This window comes from Lytechinus pictus, chromosome 17, assembly GCF_037042905.1.
Source record: "Lytechinus pictus isolate F3 Inbred chromosome 17, Lp3.0, whole genome shotgun sequence".
In the NCBI taxonomy this organism is placed as follows: Eukaryota; Metazoa; Echinodermata; class Echinoidea; order Temnopleuroida; family Toxopneustidae; genus Lytechinus; species Lytechinus pictus.
This window is the reverse complement of record NC_087261.1, coordinates 9006205-9015701: the sequence shown is the minus strand read 5'-3', so window position 1 is coordinate 9015701 and position 9497 is coordinate 9006205. Positions and strand designations below refer to the sequence as shown.

General features: G+C 36.3%; 1 long non-coding RNA gene across 1 annotated transcript; it reads left to right on the top strand.

Annotated features, from left to right (window-relative positions):
* The first annotated feature begins 2175 nt into the window (after window positions 1-2175).
* LOC135157270 (uncharacterized) lies at window positions 2176-6714 on the top strand. The gene is made up of 2 exons (XR_010296285.1): window positions 2176-2375; window positions 5185-6714. It is a non-coding gene; the product is annotated as an uncharacterized LOC135157270 (long non-coding RNA).
* The last annotated feature ends 2783 nt before the right edge of the window (window positions 6715-9497 follow it).

Here is a 9497-nt window from a genome sequence, read left to right as displayed (position 1 = left end):
AAAACTTTTAAAAACATTCCCTTTTGGCAGGAGAAGTAGAACGAAGTTCACCCCTCCTAGAGATCTCGGGCCCTTTGTAGCAAAAAAGTGAACGCAAATCAAGAAATCAAGCGCAAGTTTCTAATACGTCTATTTCATTGGGTGAAAGTCAAGTTGTGTATGATACTTTGAGTTGCGTTTGATCGTAACTCTTCTTGCAATACGCTTCAGGTGTGTTACGCAGTCACACCAAAAGAAGCCTACTCCAGACCGATCAAAGCTATGTCTATGTCATTGCCAATGACATTCCAGCAGTCCCGTTTGGAATGGGTCCGTGTGACGGTGATACCAGGGTCATTGCTATTCTAGCGAGGCTGCGATATATTCGAAAATTGAACATGTACTAGAATTTGCCCCCGACAACTCCTCTCTGTATCTTATAAGATAACACATTAGAAATCGACTTTAACTTCGATTGACTGAGATTGATATCACCAATTTCAATTATACATGTATGAAAAGACGGATATAGGAAAGCCTGGATAATCAACAAGAATGAATTTAAGTAGAAGAAATAACCAGTTGTCTCACGATGTATCAACTGGTTATTTCTTCTACTCAATACTTCACCACGATGAACCTCTTCCACAAGAATGATTTTGTAAAACACGATGTCGTTGGCGGTATGGATATCGGTAGTTGCGATGTCTACTTCGGTCGTGTATGGATGCATACCAATGGGTACTGGCACAACATCGTATCCTTACAACGGCGTTGAAGGTAAAAAAGTTCTCTTTTGAAATAAACTTGATTTTTAAAATAATATTCTTTGAACAGGAATCAAGGTATATCTGCTTAAAATAGAAAAGAAGCCATCAGAATCGTCAATTGTGTTTTTAAAGTCACAATCTTGCAAACAAAAAATTGTGAAATAAAAACGGCGTGCTGAAGTTTTTTGGTAAAAAAACTTGGTGCAAGTCGCCGTTCCCGGTAATACCATATATTATTGTATAATTTAGTTTCAGTATTTTTTTTAATTTTATCTTTCGAAATTTCATATCTACCTGTTTTGATCGTAAATCGTGATATTCGTAAATCAGGATACGGTAGAAGGTATGTTTTGAAATCGTTGGAAAGAGAATTCAAAATAAAGCAAAATTAAAATAAGATTTTTTTTTTTTTTTTTTTTTTTTGGGGGGGGGGGGCATGGTTGAAAAAGAAAACCCACAACGTATTCAGGAAGACACGTTGAACATTGGTAAACACCCCCAAACCCAAATGGAGTACAATGATGAGAATGAAATAGATAGTGTTGACGATGAGATAGATAGTGGTGACGATGAGATAGATAGTAATGACGATGAGATAGATAGTGATGACGATGGGATATAAAGTGATGACAATAAGATAGATAGTGATGACAATGAGATAGATAGTAATGACGATGGGATAGATAGTGATGACGATGAGATAGATAGTAATGACGATGAGATAGATAGTGATGACGATGAGATAGATAGTAATGACGATGAGATAGATAGTAATGACGATGAGATAGATAGTGATGACGATGAGATAGATAGTAATGACGATGAGATAGATAGTGCCACCTACACGGCGATTTGTGTAACTCGCCAAGGCGCCTTGTCGAAGACGAGAAGGCGAGATGGCGACTTGTACACAGTCACCAAGGCGCCTTGTCTGAGACGAGAAGGCGAGATTGTGACTTGTACAAAGTCGGCAAGGTGCCTTGTCTAAGGCGAGATATTTGATCGTCGCTAGATGGTGTGACGTCACATGGGCTTTCCTTTGCCGACGGCCTCCTACTTACGAAAAAACTGGCTCGCATCATCTGGAGAGATTGAAGAGCGCCATCATATTCAACTACTACTACTTCTATTACCCTGATACGCACAAACACCCACACATTCACCCACTCATTCACCCTCACCCTGTCAGATCGAAATAACTTCCATATGAACTATTATATTCCTCTCATTTCGACCCTTGGGAGTGTTTTCACTAGCACTAGCATTCATGTTACCTATGTTGGTTTAAGGTTTGTTTTTATTACCCTGGCAATATATATATTCCTGATTGCTTTCGAGGTCATAACTTCCTACAACAAATAACCAAGTCGGAAATACGGAAGTAAATTAATGCCAGCCCTTCTCATTATTACAACATGTTCGACGAGATGCAATGTCAAGAATCCAGATGCGAACAAAACAAAGTTTTTGAGTCATTTCTATAAAATGCAGATACTTCGGTAAGATCGCCGACACAACTCATCAAACTTTAACAAGTGTTATATTGATATATTGATCAAGGCGACAAGATGAAACTTGCTCTGTTGACCATCGCCATTCTCGTCGTGGTAATCCCGTCAGTGATTGGTAGGTTGCAATTAATATTTGGTTCAATTCTATTTTTTCTTAATAAATGAACGCTGATGTCTTACTACTTTTGTATTATCATGATAATTTGGTTTATGTCTTAACATCCATAATTTCTTTTTCATATGCCATATATTTTCATATCAACGTGCATGATATATATATGCACCGATCATTACTAGCCCGGTCAGAAGTTGTATGATCATTCTTCACTCACTGCGCAATTAATTTATTCGTGCATTATTAGGTTGTACAAAAAATGAGTATACACCTATTGAGAACAATCCCTAAATGCGTAATTCATGGGATAATTTTCAATACTATTCAGAAGTTGCTTTCTTAAATGGCTATAACAAAAATCGAGGCTCAGGTTTGGTCACTATTGAAACTCTGTTATTTCCTGGGACGTCCCTGGTTATTACATATCATTAGATGTTGTTTGAAGGTTTGCATGGTGGCATGTACAATCGCTGATGTGGTTTACGGTACACCATGTGGAGTGTTATAGAAACAGTGGATAGAAGAAGAGAAGAAATGGATAGGCGAGAAAGTGGAGATTTGAGAGTAGAGTATTCTTTCTTAAAAGTAGTCCTGAAAAGGACTGTAAACCAGGAAAGATTGATGAGTTGAGAACAGCTTGAGTAGTAGAGCTAATGAGGAGATGCCGGCTTGAGTCGGCGAGTAGGATGATGAGTAGTAGAGAGACTGTAATGAGAAATGAGTCTCTCTACTACTCATCATCTCTACTTGCCGACTCAAGCCATCATCTCCTCATTAGCTCTACTACTCAAGCTGTTCTCAACTCATCAATCTTTCCTGGTTTACAGTCCTTTTCAGGACTAATGAGTCTCTCTACTACTCATCATCTCTACTCGCCGACTCAAGCCAGCATCTCCTCATTAGCTCTACTACTCAAGCTGTTCTCAACTCATCAATCTTTCCTGGTTTACAGTCCTTTTCAGGACTACTTTCAAGAAAGAATACTCTACTCTCAAATCTCCACTTTCTCGCCTATCCATTTCTTCTCTTCTTCTATCCACTGTTTCTATAACACTCCACATGGTGTACCGTAAACCACATCAGCGATTACATAGCATTAGTTTTCCTAATAATCTTTCAATTTGGGAGTTAATTATGCCAATGATACCGGCATTTCAGAGTTTGCAAAAATGAAATCCCGCCGATTATTTTTTTATATTAATGATAATTCCTTTCCACTTTTAGCTGGTCTGCAAATATTACGAACTGGTGTTATACCCGTAATCACCTTATTTATTATATTAAACCCTTTTAAGTAAAAGGTTATAAAATGGAATTGCATTATGTGATGCCAGAATCTCCAAGAAGCAAATCAAAATATTTGCTTCCATTGAGAAGAGATTGGGAGAATTAAACTAGCCATTTTAATTCATCCGGCCCGAAGGGCCAGATGAGCTTATGCCGTGGCGTGGCGTCCGTCGTCTGTCGTCCGTCCACAATTTCAAAATGCTTCTTCTTCGTCATTTTAAGTCCGATTTCCATTCTGTTTGCTTTATATGATAGCACTAGATGGGGGATTCAAAACTTCTTCACAGACTTTTGAAACTCATTAATTAAGCTAATTTATGCGCATTTTTCAAAATTCACAAATAAATGCTTCTTCTTTATTTTGTTGACCGATTTTGATTTTTTGCTTCCATCTGGCATGTCTGGTCGAGCTTTATGAGGTTCACCAAACTTCTACACATAAATTTCTACACAAAATTTTTGACTAGAAAAATTTTTATGCTAATTTAAGCGAAATTGATTTATACATATTTTTAGAAATTCACATAAAATGTTTCTTCTTTATTTGTTGACCGATTTTGATTTTTGTTTCTTCCGTCTGGTAGAGCTGCATGGGGTTTATCAAACTCTTACACAGAATTTTGAGTAGGAAATTATTTATGCTAATTTGTGCGAAATTCATAAACCACAGAAATGCCTCTTCTTTTTTGTTCGTAGACCGAATTTCAAAATGCTTCTTCTTCGTCATTCATTCAATTCTGTTTGATTTATATGATAGCATTAGGTCGGGGATTCAAAGCATCTACACAGAATTTTGCAACTAATCAAATATGCTTATTTATGCGCATTTTTCAAAATTAACAAAAAAAAATGATTCTCCATCTTTTTTTGTTGACCGATTTTGATTTTTTTTGCTTCCTTCTGATAGAGCATCATGAGGTTCACCAAAATTCTACACAGAATTTTGACATTTTGACTAGAAAATTTTTAATGCTAATTTATGCGTATTTAAAAAAAATCACATAAATTCTTCTTCTTTAATTGTCGGCTGATTTTGATTTTTTCTTTTATCTGGTAGAGCTAAATGAGGGTCACCAAATTCCCACAAAGAATTGTGAAATTTTGACTAGAAAATTATTTATGTTGATTTATGCAAAACTTATTCATAAATCACAAGAAATGCTTTTCCTCCTTCATTTGTTGAGTAATGTCACTTTTGTTTGCTATATATGATAGCTCCAGGTGGGGATACAAAATTTCAACACAGAATTTTGACACTCATTTAATATGCTAATTTATGCATATTTTTCAAAACTCACAAAAAAAATACTTGTTTATTTGTTGACTGATTTTGATTTTTTTTGGTTCCATCTGAGAACCGATGCTCTCAGTGTAACACGGTCTGCATCCTTAATGCTGATACAGAAGCAAAGTTGAACCTATTTTTCTTAGGATGATGTGTGGTAGCAATGCTACTCAATAATCTTTGACATTTTCCATCCCTTTTCAATTCCTGCTTCAATTTTTTTGTTTTATCCATCAGCCGATTACTCGAATGTGTACCACTGGCATATCAAATTCAAAGATTTCCCCTGCGGTGTGCCCTCCTCCTCTTGGTCGGGAAGACGAAAGCGTGATACCTACCTCAACAAGTGGGCTTGGAAACATTCTATGGTCTCCTTCAGAGAAAAGTACTATGAGTGGGGAAATGACATAGTGATATATAGAGATGGGGGCATCGGAAGACAGGGAAAATCCCCCTGTAATAAGTTTTATGGACAGAAGAGCTACGTAGGACGAAGTAGATGTACCAAGGAACAAGCGGATCGGCTCGGGGCATGGTACATCCGTAATAATGTCTACTGGTTTATGTTTAATAATTGTCATCACTACGCAGAGTGGTTGATTAACAGGTTGGTTAATAATAGGTGCTGACTTGTTAAATCTTGTCTGGATGGTTGGTTAACAAGTTGGTTAATAATACTGTAGGTGCTATATCTGGCTTGTTAAATCTTGTCTGGATGGTTGATTAAGTTGGTTAATGATAGGTGCTAACCTGTTAAATTTTGTCTGGATGGTTGATTGAGTTGGTTAGTAATAGGTGCTATATCTTACTTGTTATATCTTGTCTGGATGGTTAATTAAGTTGGTTAATAATAGATGCTGCCTTGTTAAATCTTGTCTGGATGGTTGATTAACAAGTTGCTTAATAGTAGGTGCTATATATCTGACTAGATAAATCTTGTCTGGATGGTTGAATAACAAGTTGGTTAATAATAGGTGCTATATATCATGATTGATCGTATATGTTTATTATAATGGATTTTTTTCTTCTTGGTAGCATTTAGTTTAGTGAAATCCCGCTACTGTTTTTCTGTGGCATTTTATCTTGGAATTGTTATAAGTGTTAGCTTATTTTCGATTGTTGACTATCCATTCTTATTCTTATTAAAGAGACAAAATATGAACAATATTATAAGATTATATAGAGTTATAATCGGAATGTACTGAGACTTGAGTCTATTGACGTATGGCTTATCAATACGTGGTCATAAGATTCCCCTCCTAAAAGTTCGCTTTAAGTCTTGGTTAAATCAGTTTTCTTTTTTATTTTCGAAGTTTTTCATTTATTGTCAATATGAAATAAATATAAAAGAAAGTAATGCCTGAAATACGATCTAAAATACAATGCTCGTTAATAAACTTTACAATCAAAAAGTATAATTTTAAAGTGTTTGCCTTGATCCTCTGACAAGAATCACCATCACAGATCGTGATATTAAAAAGGAAACTAAGTTTTACGAGTTCAGTGTTTAATTATCAATCACTGTCAAGAACTCTTCGATCGTAGTGCACGACATATGAACTAATATAAAAATCATATCTTCCCTTCTTTTGTAATATTTGAGCATTTTAAAGAGAACCTACGAAAAAGATATCTTTATTATCTGCCTTGAATACACTGTAACAATTAGAGTAGAATTGTCGACAAAGCACCTGTGGTGTAATAAGACAACAATTTTGAGGGACGAAACATATTGTTTTGGAGAAGATTAAAAGAAGCTACAACATGTGTGAAACTGTTATGGTCGTGTGTAGACATAGTAGACTCTACTGTTATATGTATAAGGATCATGAATGAGAGAGAGGAAGAGAGAGAGAGGGGGAGGGAGGGAGGGAGATAGAAAGAAGGAGAGAGGGGGAGATAAGGGGGGTGGAGAGAAATGAAGAAGAAAATTTCAGATTCAGATTTCGACAATTAAGACAATGAAGGCCAATTATAACAGCAAACGTGCCCGTCGTAGTGTATTTCTATCAAGCCACCTCTCGTGCTTTTAATTTTATTCCAGCACTCTTTTTCAAAGCTGCAATCGTAACCAATAAATGCTAGGTCTTTTTACCTCTCACATAAGTGTACCCGTAAACTTTTACAATTTTCTGATGATGCCATATGGGCGAAAATTTGATATTCATCCAATTTGTCTACATGCCATTTTATTTGTTTTAACGTGAACAAACACAGGGACAACATACCAATTTCTGCATTTATTATACCCGTATATGGCGGAGTGTAAATAAAGACTTTGTTACTGGACGCTCTAGCAATTAACATGATTAAAGAGAACACTACGGTGAGAGAGTGCCATTTAAAACTTTTGAAAACACTCCCTTTTGGTGAGAGAAGTAGAATGTACTTCACCCCTCCTAGAGATCTGGAGCCCGTTGCAGCAAAAGTGCTACGTTTGAACGCATATCAACAAATCAAGCGCAAGGCTCTAATACGTCTATTTCATTGGGTGAAAGTCAAGTTGTGTATGATACTTTGATTTGCGTATGATACTTTGAGTTGCGTTTGATCGTAACTCTTCCTGCAATACGCTTCAGGTGTGTTACGCAGTCACACCAAAGAAGCCCACTCCAGACCGATCAAAGCTATGTCTATGTCATTGTCAATGACATTCCAGCAGTCCCGTTTGGAATGGGTCCGTGTGACGGTGATACCAGGGTCATTGCTATTCTAGCGAGGCTGCGATATCATTCGAAAATTGAACATGTATTAGAATTTGCCTCAGACAACTCCTCTCTGTATCTTATAAAAAATAACACATTAGAAATTGACTTTCACTCCGACTGACTGAGATTGATATCACCAAGTTCAATGATCTAAAGAGACGGATAAAGGAAACCCTGGATAATCACCAAGAATGACTTTATAAAGCACGATGTCGTTGGCGGTAAGGATATCGGTATTTGCGATGTTTACTTCGGTCGTGTACGGATGCATACCAATGGGTACTGGCTCAACATCGTAAACTAACTACGTCGATGAAGGTGAAAAGCTTTCTTTTAAATTAAACTTAATTTTAAAAATTAATAATTTTTTTTAAAGAAACCAAGGCATATCTGCTTAAAATAGAAAAGAAGCCAACAAAATCGTCAATTGTGTGTTTTAAGTCACAATTTTACAAATATATGAAATAAATACGGCGTGCTTAGGTTTTTTTTGTTGGTCAAATATCTTGGTGCAAGTCGCCGTTCCCGGTAATATCATTTTAAATGAATAATTAAGTTTCAGTATTTTTTTCATTAATTAATCTTTCCAAATTTTGTATCTACCTGTCTTATGGTAAACCTTGAAATTCGTAAATCAGGATTCGGTAGGAGGTATGTTTTGAAATTGTTGGAGAAAAAATAAAAATAAAGCAACATTAGAATCAGAAAAAAATGGCATGGTTGAACCCCCACGTTTTCAGGAAGATACGTTAAATATTGGTTTAAAAAAACACAGATGAAGTACAATGATGAGTGATGACGGTGAAATAGATTGTGATGACGATGATATAGATAGTGATGACAATGAGATAGATAGTGATGACGATAAGTTAGATAGTGATAACGATGAGATAGATAGTGATGACGTTGAGATAGATAGTGATGATGATGAGATAGTGATGACGATAAGATAGATAGTGATGACGATGAGATATATAGTGATGACGATGAGATAGATAGTGATGACAATGAGAGAGATAGTGATGACGATACGTTAGATAGTGATAACGATGAGATAGATAGTGATGACGATAAGATAGTGATGACGATGAGATAGATAGTTGTGACGATGAGATAGATAGTGATGACGAGGAGATAGATAGTGATGACGATGGGATAGATAGTGATGACGATTGGATAGATAGTGATGACGATGAGATAGATAGTGATGACGATGAGATAGATAGTGATGACATGTATTAGATAGATAGTGATGACGATGAGATAGATAGTGATGACGATGAGATAGATAGTGAGGACGATGAGATAGATAGTGATGACGATGAGATAGATAGTGATGACGATGAGATAGATAGTGATGACGATGAGATAGATAGTGATGACGATTGGATATATAGTGATGACGATGAGATAGATGAGATAGATAGTGATGACGATGAGATAGATAATGATGACATGGATTAGATATATAGTGATGACGATGAGAAATATAGTAATGACGATGAGATAGATAGTGATGACGATGCGAAAGATAGTGATGACGATGAGATAGGCAGTGATGACGATTAGATAGATTGTAATGACGATGAGATAGATAGTGATGACGATGCGAAAGATAGTGATGACGATGGGATAGATATTGATGACGATGAGATAGTGATGACGAGATAGATAGTGATGACGATAAGATGGATAGTGACGACGAAGAGATAAATCTCTGAATGCTCGAAAAAATAATTTTTCTCGATTTCGATAATCATAGTTATCCACTATCATGTGTGCGGTTGTGCAGTCACAGGTAAGGATTTTAAAAAGGGTGATCATTGTCTTTAGGTACAAGGG